Below are 12,293 nucleotides of genomic sequence, written 5' to 3'. Positions count from 1 at the left end.
GAATAGAAAGATGGATGAACTATCTCAAGTCCCTTCTCCACAAGTGCTGATTAGTTCTAGAAATTGGAGAGAAGTCCAGGAAAGGAAAAGGAGACTACAATTACTGAGCTCTAACCACTTATTGAAACTGCCAGGTAGTTTCAAATAATAAAGCATAATTTTTAAGTCTCATTCTAATAGGAAATGTCTAATATTTTAGCTCTAGTGGTATTCAAGCTACTGAATATGTCCCTGATCTCTTACCAAATTCTTTCTCATGGGCCACATATTTAGTCTTTGAGAACTAGTCTAAGCCTAAGGAGAAGGTGACTCATGAAGGCAACAGGGATAAGAGGTTCCAAGTATTCAGGGAACCAGATGAAGGGCATGGAGTGAGGTACCCTGATAGGGAAAGGATGGAGAGCAGCACACGGGAAGAATCTCATTGAAAACTAGGATCTAATTTCTCATTAGATTTTCATTGTGGATCACCAGGGAGACTTTGTTCATTGTAGTTGCTGGGGGACCCCAGGAAAATGGAGGCTCTATCTTGACACTGTTTTTCACTGCAACAGGAGAAAGAGAATCTGGTAAATAAAGTTGACTCTAAAGCTTCCTTCTGCATGTTACTTCCATGCATGTAACTAACTGAAGCAAGTCATACAGCTCTGCCTAAATATAAGGGAGCAGGAATAGTGCCTGAAAGGAGAAGATATCTCTTTAGATAAATCTTAGGACTGGGGCTGGAGTTATGGCTCAGTGGGAGAGTGTTTGCTTTGCATGTGCAAGGCCCTGGGTTCGACCTTGAGCACCACATAAAATACATAAATAAATAAAGGTTAATAAATAAATAAAATAAAAGTTAATAAATAAATAAATCTTAGGAGTGCCACAGAGTGGGTGGGTTACATCCATGGAGAGACATAAGTATAATATATAGCTAGTGTTGGAGATAGTGGGATGAATCTGTAGGCAACTATAGTGGAAATCAATAAACATTTACAAGTTAAAAAAATGCACTAATTGGAATTTGATTATGAATGACAACTCTTTGGTGAGTTTGTCCTGGAATAAGGTTATTGAGACTAAAGAAACTAAGTTTCTCAGTATAATAACTAATAAGAATTTTCTGTTTGCATCCAAATCCCAAGAAAGGACCTTCTAGTCTTGAAGAAGAAGGAAGGTTGGGAAAAAACTTTGTTGGTAGAAGGTGAACATAATAAACAAAATGGTGATAGCTAAAGAGGGAAACGGGAGAACACAAAATGGATATTACTGTCCCCCTTTACCTGTGCAAGTAGGTTCAAAAATGAGTAAAATATTCATGAACTAACCCTACAATGTTAAATATTATTAAAATCTATTAAGGGAGTTGTTTTAGCCAGAGTTCTAAAAACATCAGAATTGATAGGATATATAGAAACAGAGATATAAAAAGGGATTTATTAGGGCAATTGTCTTACTCAATCATGGAAGCCATTAAGTCCCATGACAGGCTCTCTGCAAGGTGGAGAACCAGGGAAGCCAGTATATAGCTCATGTCAAGTCTAAAGCTCTCATAATCAAGTAGGAAAGTTAAAACCCTAAACTATAATTGTGAATGTGTCTATTTCTCCTTCTAGTTCTATCATTTTTTAAGCTTTGTTGTTAATATGCCTCCACATTTAGGATTATTTGTTCTTGGTGAACTCACCCTTTATCATCAGGTGACATAATTCTTTATCCATGGTAGTAATCATTGTTCTGAATTTTACTTTTTCTGATATTAATATAACCCCTCCAGCTTTCCTTTGGTTAGTGTTCATATTTTATATCTTTTTCCATTAACTTGTTCTTAGTCTACCTAAGTCATATTATTGAAATATTTCTTTATATACAGTTCAGTCACTTTTCAATTCATTAGTGTAATCTCTGTTTTTTAATTGGTATATTTGACCATTTACATTTAATATAATTATTGATATGACTAGGTTATAGTCTGTCATCTCACAACCTGTTTTCTATTTTTCCTGTTTTTCTCCCTTTTGTGTATATGTGTGTAATGCCCACTTTTTTCTTCCTTTTTATACCTCCACATTGGATTTTTATTTAAGTTTTTAAGTTATAATCTTATATGTATATGAATAGGACATATGTATCCTATATATTCTTATATATAGATGTATGCATATACATATACTTATTTACTTCAATTCTTTGTTTTGATGTGTATATACATAGTAGAATGATTACACCAAGCTAATTAACATATCTATCACTTCACATATTTATCATTTTTTGAAGTAAGAATATTCAAAATCTTTTAGCAATTTTGAAATATATAATACATTAATACTGACTGTGATTGCCTTGATGTACAATAATTCTTATTTTCATCTATATATAATGTGTTTTCTGGGTGTGTTTTAGAACCTGATAGAAAGTTAGTTCTATTTTTCTGGATGTGTTTTAGGTTTTTTTACACTTTTGGTACTTAATTATTTGAATATGGTAGTTGCAGTGTGCATTTATCCTTCTTAGTGTTCTCTAAGCTTAAACATGTCTTTCACTATTTGAGGAAAATTTTCAGCCCTTACTTCTTCAAATATTTTTTTTTCCTCATTTTCTTTTCTCCTTCTAAGATTCCACAAACACGTATGTTAGTGGGTCAGATATTGTCCTACAGACAGCTCTTGCATGCTCCATTCTGTTCTGGTTATTCTTCCCCCTCCCAACTCTGTTTTCTGTGTTTGGTTTACGTAATATCTATTGATCTATCTTCAGGTTTCAAGTTCACCAACACTTTCCTCAGATATGTTGAGTCTACTGAGTCTGTCAAAGTCTATTTTTTATCTCTACTACCATCTTTTCCCCCATAGCATTCTTCTTTAACTATTCCTTATAGCTTCCATGTCTCTGATATTTCCCATCTGATTATGCATATTTTACACATTTTCCAAAAAAACCTTGAACACATGAATCCCTATTGTTTTAGATTCCCTGTCCAACAGGAAAGAATCGCCCTCCCTAGAAGATTGGTGCTTCTTGTTACTGTTTTCCAGCATGTTTAGAGGTGGGGTAGGGGTGAGGGGAGGGGTAGAGAGGTTGCTTCTGTCTTCATGCACTTCAGCTTGGGCAAGATCACTGTCCCTGCTTTCAGAGGTGAGGCTCTTTTTTTTTTAAATATTTTTTAGTTGCAGATGGACACAATACCTTTATTTTAATTTTATGTGGTGCTGAGGATCGAACCCTGTGCCTCACACATGCCAGGTAAGTGCTCTGCCACTGAGCCACCACCCCAGCCCCAGACGTGAGGCTCTTAATGGTTCTCTCTCTCACCCAGTTATAAAGGGGACATATAAACCTCTAATGTCCTGGGCCCCAGTAGTCCCTGGCCCTTCTTCCTGACAGAGGGTTGCTATTTGTTTACCTGTCCCTCAGCCACAATGTTTTTGGGGATTTGAGGTTTGTTGCTCTCCCCTAGTGTCTTAAGATTTTCATTTCTCAAAGAGAAGAGGACCAGGAAGACTGTTCTCCCTTCCTTAAAGTCACAGTTGCTTTCCTCATCCAGGTCACAGACTCAGGCTTTCTCTAGGCTTCCACCTGCTCCTAGTCTTTCTTGTGAACCTTGGAAAGAAGACTTCAAGAATATATGGGTCCTCCTTGTTTGTGTGTACCACAAAACAAGGAGGACCCATATATTCTTGAACTAGCCTACACCTAAATGCTACACAAGGCATTAATTTTAGAAAAAAGAAACTATAAGTAAAGAGTAGAAATATCAGTAGAGGAGAGGGAAGGAAACAGGGGGAGGGAGGCGGGAAGGGAAAGGGGAAGTACTGGGGACTGAATTAGAACAAATTATATTCCATGCTTTGATAATTATGTCAAAATGAATTCTAGTGTTATGCCTAGCTAAGGCGAACCAATAAAGAGTAAATAAATAAATTCCAGCAATTTGTTAAAATATTTAGTGGAACTCTTTTTAGCTGCTGGTCTGGTGGCCTGATGTTTTCCTGAGTCCTGCCAGGGCAGCCCACCCTGCCTCTCCTTGGAGACCACTGCCTTTCCTTAGGCTTCAGGCTAGTTTTTTCCCCTGTAAACTCAATTTTCTGATAGGAAAAATATACAATTTTTTTTTTCAATTCTATAAGTTGTTCCTGTTGTTAGGGACGGGGTAACACTCTCTCCAGTTTTCTACATCCTAACTGAAAGCCAAAAATTCTAATATTCATTTTCAGATTGCTTTCTATTCATGCGATAATTTCCCAATGGGTCCCTAACTTTCAGCAAAGGGCCATTACATTCGATAGCACTGCTTTTGCAAAGGAAGAAAGAGGAACATGCTTGTGATATGGCAGTAGGAAAAGTCCAGTTTCTGGCACATAACCAGAAGGTGATGAAGAATTGTGTTGACCACAGAATTTACAATCAAGAGGGAAAGGCAACCACCAGGAGAATACAAAAACTTCTTCCCTCACTGGGGAGAATCTGACTGGGCGAGATGTTTCCCTTTCCATAGTTATGTGGAAAGCAGAGTTAACTAATTTTATGTAGCTACTAAAGGAAAGAAGCATCCAGGGCTGCTCAAAGCACTTGGGCTCCCCAAGTTATAGAGATACAACTAAACCATCAACTAAAATAGCTGTGATCTAAGAATAAGACATTAATCTCTTGACACAGAGAAAGTTGAACTAAACTCATGAATTTATTTAGGGTCCCAATTCCCACCACATGGCTTAATTGAGTTATCTGAATTGTACTACAATAAGGGAAAAAGGGGCTCAGAACATGTGGATGACTTCATTCTTTAAAATAAACTATAAAATTTGCCTTTCTGTTATCCTATTCATGATTCTGATGAAAGAACCCAAGATTTAATTTTTATCATATTGTTAGGGAGAAAGAGGATTAAATTTTACAGGCCATCGGAGCACCTGAGTGATTTTTTCCCAATCCAAAAAGATCAGATGGTCTGATTTTCTTGCTCAGTGTTTCTGGTAGAAAAGGCAATTTTCAAGACTGAAATAGCAATTTCTTAGCCATCACTGGCGCTCTTAAAATCCATTTTTTAAACTCCCATAGACTTCCATGTGTAAATGAAAGAAGACTCCTGGAAATACACATTTTTCTATTTTGAGAGATAACTCACTCAAGCATAAAGTTAATACAATTTATTACACCAAAAGTAAAGTTGCATTAGAGTGAGCTCATAACAGATGAGTAAACACACTTCACAAGAACGGGGTTGGCATGTCTGCACTCCTGAGTTTGTTTCCTTTGGCTTCAGTGCTTCCACAAATATCTCATTCTTACATCTACCCTGCTGACGTAGGAGAGAACTGTCCTCTTTGGACAGGTGTTTTGAGATACTGTTGGACCCTTGACACTTCAGCACTAACCCTAAATTGCATAACTAGCCTTTGGTAATTCTGAGGGAAATTATGCATTCGATCAGTACTTTAAATAAAAGGATAAATTCAAGTTGGAGGGCTTCCGACTCAGACTACTCTAGATCACTTACTAGCTGCGTGACCTCAGACAAGGTAGTTCGTTCCTCTGAACTTCAGTTTCTCATCTCAGAATGAAATTTTTAAAATATTGCCAATTTCACAGGAGTCTTGAGGAAACTTGTACCAAAAACACTTAGCAGAGTGCCCAGCACACAGGATACACGGGTTGGAAATGTACCCTCATCATCATCATCACCACTACTACTTTAAATACAGGCCAGTTTACCACCTATCTTTCCACCTCAGTTCATTCATTTGACACATGCCTGAGCCTTAGTTGTATGCCAGGCACTGCTATAGGAATTTGTGTATAGTAATGTAAGAATGTAGGATTTGTCCCTTCTGCTATCTATCAGCAAGACATTTCATCTTCTTGAACCTGGATCTCTTTTCAAATGGGAGTAATCAGGACCACCATCAGGAATGCAAGTAAAACACTTACCAATCCTCAGAGAGAGTCCTCCCTAAATTTTGTACCCTGGTACCTTGCTTGCCTCACCCTTGTCCCAGCCTCTCATAATATTAATGCCTACTTCACTCAATCATGGAGTCAAGGAAGAAGATAGAGAGTAAGCTGTTCCCCTGGCACAGAAGCAGGATGTGAGGAAACTTGCTCAATGAACAGATATTATGCTGAGCCCTAAAGGATGACAAGACCTCTACTAGGCAAGCATTGGGTTGTTCCCTGAAGGTATATCAAACAATGAATGATAGGTTACACTCAGAAATGACAACATGAAGCTTTGAAGGAAATGACAACAAAAGCTAAGAGCTCTTATTTATTCGTCACATATTACATGTGGCACATGGCTAGATATTTTGCAAATATTTTCTTTAATTTCTGCAATAATCTAAAAGGTTGCTATCACTTATCCCCATTTTGCAGCATAGAATTAAGGCAATAAAATGTTATCCAATGTTTTAGTTTTCTATAGCTGCTATAACAGATTGCAAAAAAATCCAGGGGCTTAAAACAACACAAATTATTGCTTTACAGTTCTAGAGGCCAGAAATCTACCTTAGATCTTACCTGGCTAAAATCACATTGCAGGGAGAATTTGTTGTCTTACTTATTCCAGCCCCTAAGCTTATGGCCATGGCACTCCATCTCCAAAGTCAACTGGTCAAGTCCTTGCATCACTGACCTTCGGTTGCAGTCATGTTCTCTTCTGACTCTGAGTCTTCTAATTTTAAGAATCCCTGTGGTTATATTGGGCCCACCCAGAGTTAACCTTATTTGAGGACAGTTGATTAGCAAACGTAATTCTGTCTGTAACCTTGATTCCCCTTTGCCATGCAACCCGGCAGATTCACGGGTTCAAAGGATCAGGACATAGACATTTTAAGGAGGGCAGGGCATTATTCTGCCAAACTCACATGGTTTGCTGATGACAAAACTATTAGGTTAGATTAAATTTGGGTTTTATCCCAGTGTTATAGGGAAGCACTGAAGGTTTCAAAGTACTGTAGTGATATCAATATGTCTGTATTTCACATAAATAATCCTTGAACCAGAATATATCACAAAACTAAAGGAGAATACAAAATATTGGCCTTAAGAGAATTCAATATGAATTAATGAAGCAGCAGGTGTAGAAATGGAGAAAAGGGAGTGGGTTGAAGGATATTCAGAGATGGAATCCTTGGGGCCTAGTGAGTTTTGGATTTGGAGAGGGAAGAAGATGAAAGATTTTAAGATGAATTCTAGATGTTCTAGGTTGGGGATTGGGAGAATGCTAGTTTGACTTTACATTGCAATGTGTCTGCAACTGCTTTGCAGTTCATTTATTCATTTCAACCAAACACTTGTTCAATTCCTACTATATGCCTGATTATTGTAGTACCCCATTATTTGGGGAAACATCAATGAAACCAAAACACCAAAATTCCTGCCCCCCACAGAACTCACCTTCTAATTGAGAGAGACATACATAATGAACATAATAAATAAGTAAATTTGGGGCTGGGATTGTGGCTCAGAGGTAGAGTGCTCGCCTAGCATGCATGAGGCGCTAGGTTCAATCCTCAGCACCACATAAAAATAAAATAAAGATATGTGTCCACCTATAACTAAAAAATAAATATTAAAATAAACAAACTACAGAGCCTATTAGAAGGTAGTGCATTGAAAAAAAAGGGATAAAGCAGGTTAATTTTTATCTGGACTCAAGGTGAGAGAATGGGATGCCACTGTTCCAGGTAGTCCAAGAAGACCTCAGTTAAAAGTGTCATTTGTGCAAAAAGTTTGAAGGAGAAAAGGAATTAGCTCCATGGGCTTCTGGGGAGGTGCACTCCTGCCAGAGGGAACAGCTACTGTTCCCAGCCAAACAGTGGAAGCATGCCTGGTTTAAGGAAAAGCAAGAAGAATCATGTATCTGGAGCAGAATGAGCAAGGGGGGCAAGTTGCAGGTGATTCTTCTACCTGAGAGAGAGGAGTTGACTTGATAGGGATTGGTTCTTACAAAAAGGGAAGAGCAAGATAGGAAAAGAGCAGCATAACCCATGTGCCTAGGCACAGATGGGAAAGGCTCCTTCTGCATCTGATCCCTCACTCTGCTTAGAACCTTATTCACCCATGGCTTCTCTTGACACATGTTGGAACCCAGTAAGAGTGCATGTTTGTTGAGCTCTAACCATATGACAGGCTGTATAAGAATCAACCCATTGCCCCTCCAAACAATGGCTAATTAGTCTCATTTCACTACTGAGGACATTGCTCAAGATGATGTAGCTAGATAGTGGAAGGCAGAAATTTAACCATAAAGCCCAGCCACAGCCCCCACCTTGGCTCTGCCTCCCTCACCACTCTGAACTGCACTAGGAGTCGAAGAGCACTACAAAAAAAAGGTTCTTTCTGTCTAAAAACCCCTTCTCACTGATCCCTAAAATCCCATCATTAACACTTCATCACTGAAATAAGTATTGTCTTAAACCTGGATGGGTGACATGATAAGCTCCTCACACCTTATGGTCAATGAGTCATCTGTCCATCCATTTATCCAATAAGAGCTATTGATCACCTACTTGGTGTTCGACTGTGAGATAGGACTTTTCTCCAAGATAAGAAGAACTTGGCAGCTAGAAAGTATATGGCAAAAAAAGAAAAGTGAGGCCATAGGACAAATTTCACTTATTTGAAGTTTTGCCTCTGGAGAGGCTCCCATTTATCACTTGGTAACCATTAAGTCACCAGGCAGTACGATGAGGCTCATCCTTTCTGCGGGATAACTCTCCCTCCACAGCTAATTGCCTTACATCCATAGCCCAGTTCTTGTCAGTTTTGTCACCCTGTTATTACATACAGTAATGGTGTGTAAGATATTAGCCTGTCATTATATATAAATGTGTCTAAGGAAAACTCATTTCCAAGAATCATTTTTGAAAATGAATCCAGAAGAGAGGTAAAAAGCTTATTTTCTGTCTCCAAGGACAACATAAAGTAACTCTGAGGCTCGTAATGAGAATCGTTTAAGGTGGATTTTATACCCCATGGGAACTGCAAAGCCACAAATACATTTTGGGATGTTATATAAAGCCCAGGAAAGAGTTAAGCTAGGAACAGGGAGAAGCTTTCATCTCCTGCTAACTGTGCCACGCCTTGAGGGTATGAAGAGCCCGGCTGTCTCCCCACTTGCCATTCTTCTATTTATTTTATTATGGTTAATAACACGTGACCAGAAAAATCATTTTTACTATTTTCCCTTTGGTGCTATTAAGTTTAACTTCCTTGTTTCAATAATACAGCACCAGTGCCTTGTCTGACAATAGAACTTTTTCCTTCCAGTTATCTATTAACATAATGGTTTAATTTATTACAAAATATTTATCTCATACAACTCTCCCTACCCGGGGGTTGTGATGTCCCTAAGGGTTGAACAGGACCTGCGTGCCCAGTATTTCCCAGTTTGTGCCTGACAAATTGCATCACAGAGTGGTAAACTCTGAAAACAGAGACACGGTGCCCCCCAGAACAATGCCCGATTGTGGCAGAACAAACCTAAGGCACTGGGTTCAATTCTCAGCACTGCATATAAATAAATAAAATAAAGAACGCACCTCGAATGACCCACACAATGACCACCCTCACTTCCCGTTATACGAAAAATAGCCAAACCATTTCCACACAGAAAAATCTGCCTATGAAATGGGAAGGAAAGGGTTTAATTTAAATGTTGACTCATCCAGAAAATGGATTAACTTTAGGAAACTTTTTCAACTTTAAATAACACAAGCATTTGTTAAAGATCTGCTGCATAAGAGTAGAGAATTCTCTTCTGGGTGCCTAGGGCAACATAAAGGTGACCTAGATGCTGTGCCTGCCCTGCAGGGGTTTATACCCTAATATAAACATGATGAGAGAACCTAGGGCAACCTGGGGTCCCTTCATTCCAAAGTCCCCAGTACTCAGTGGTGCCATTTTTCTGGCATTTTAGATAAATATCTAATTTATAGGCTCTGGAACCAGAGTGCCTGGGTTCGAGTTCTGCCCCAAGCAAATTTGGACAACTTTGGACAACTTTTTCTAGACCTCAATTTTTTCTTCGTTTGAAAAACAGGAATAAAAATTGCACAAATTTCATAGAGCTGTGATGATTAAATCAACTCATCTTTGTAAAATGCATGGAACCACAGCTGGTACAATGTGAGTGTTCCCTTAATATTACCTCTTATTTAGTTTATTCTTGCTACATTGTGATAGATCATATTTTATGTGGCTGTGTTGAACTACTATTAATTTCTATTATTGTATATTTTTAAATAGAAACATTGTTCTTTAGAATGCTACATGATCATTCTAAAATATTTAAATTAAGTAGAGAAATATAATGTTTCTCTGTAATCCTACCCCCAAAGATAACCATCATTCAAAATTTAGCAAACTTTTCACATTACAGTTTGCCTTTTTCAAAATATATAGACATATTTCCAACACAAATATATGAGACTATACAAACTGTTTCACAAATAGATTATTGTTTAATGTATCAAAGTCATCAATTTGTATCAATATATAAAGATCTAGTTGATAGTTTATATAATCATCACTTTATTTATAGATATTAGACTATTTACTGCTTATATAGTATTTATAAATATTTGGGCTACAGTGACCAAGCTAAAGCACATGTTCCTTAAAGAAAATGTCATTGAATTACTTGTGGAGCTGTACAGACAGAAATATTTGAGCAAATATTGATTGATTGATTGATCATTTTAGAAGAACTAAATAAGCTGACAAGAAGTAAGTTTTAACTGCATCAAGTTTTATTTCTAAGCTCTTTCTAAGCATTCTAAAAAATATTTCAACTAGCATGATATAAAATTTTCAAGGTTATTGTAAAAATGAAAATAAAGTAACATGTATAAAGTGGGTGAACTCTAGTAAATGTTCATCCCTATTATGATGTGATTGACAGGAGGAGAGGTTAGACACCATGTCTTTGATGTCAACGGCCCTCAGAGGGTGAGACAGTTTATCTCTAGCAATCACCCTTGGCTCTAGGACCCTAATCTTTAGTGACTACATACTACACTAAAGATAAACTAGAACATGGAAATGAAAGCATAGAATACCTGCTTATCCAGATCCTTTGAGCAACTAAAAATTATCTGCACGATGCTTGTTAATTAATATGAAAGGTTAAAAATATGTCTAATGATGCAAAGGGAGTGCCACTGCCATTAATATTTCATTACCTAATTCAGAGTGCCCACAATAAAGACAGATTAGTTAGTAAAGCAACAATAAGCACAACTGGACTTGGAAGACAAATAAGAGAGGAGGCGACTATTGAATAGGACCCAATTTCTGCTTTTTATAGCTGAGTCTTTTTCTTCAGAGTTTCTTAACCATGACATTATTGATATTTGGAGCCACATAAATCTTTGTTGAGGAGGGCTCTACTGCACATTATAGAATATTTAGCAACATCCCTGGCCTTTTCTTACTGGATGCCAGTAGTAGCTACCCCCATTGAATTTTGACACTCAAAACTCTCTCCTGGGAGGCAAAAATACCCACTGAGAACCACTGATATATGTCTATGTGTATACTTTTTATATAACACTTTATACTTTGCAAATACATTTAATATTCATGGTAGCTGTATGAATTGGTAAGTGTTATGGTTTAGATTAGGTGTTCCCTAAAAGCTCATGTGTCAGACAAAGTAAGAAAATTTAGAGACAAAATGATTGGGTTATGAAAGCCTTAACCTAATCAATGCATTAATCTCCTGATGGGATTAATTGGGTACAATTATAGGCAGGTAGGGTGTGGCTGGAGGAAATGGATCAATGGGGGCCTGCAGTTGGGTTTTACATGTTGTCCATAGTGAGGAAATTCTCTCTCTGTTTCCTGGCGCCATGCCTTCATCTGCTTTCTTCCATCATAATATTCTGCCTCATCTCAGGCCCCACGGAATGAAGTCAGGCATCTATGCATTAAGAGCTCTGAAATCATGAGCCCCCAAATAAACTTTTCCTCATCTAATTATTCTTGTCAGATCTTTTGGTCACAGTAGTGAAAAAGCTAATTAAATAGCAGGGTAGATATTCTTTCCCATTTTATAGATGTGGGACCCATGATCCTGCAATACTAGGTGTCATGAAATCACAACTGATATTTTGAACCACTGAGATGTCATGGGTCAGATCAGAAGGAAATATTCTATTTAAAAAATTAGTAAAATGAGCAGTCAAAGCTTTTCCCTCTTAAATGAGGACCACAAAAGGGATGATCAGATATCCAGTGTCAAAGAGAGCCCCCTAAACAAAAGCAAGTGTGAGATACAGCCTTGTGTCGGTGTTAATTTAGGGTTG

The sequence above is a fragment of the Ictidomys tridecemlineatus genome, chromosome 6 (genome assembly GCF_052094955.1).
Source record: "Ictidomys tridecemlineatus isolate mIctTri1 chromosome 6, mIctTri1.hap1, whole genome shotgun sequence".
Taxonomy (NCBI): Eukaryota; Metazoa; Chordata; class Mammalia; order Rodentia; family Sciuridae; genus Ictidomys; species Ictidomys tridecemlineatus.
The sequence above is the reverse complement of the archived record's forward strand: the minus strand, read 5'-3'. Positions refer to the sequence as shown.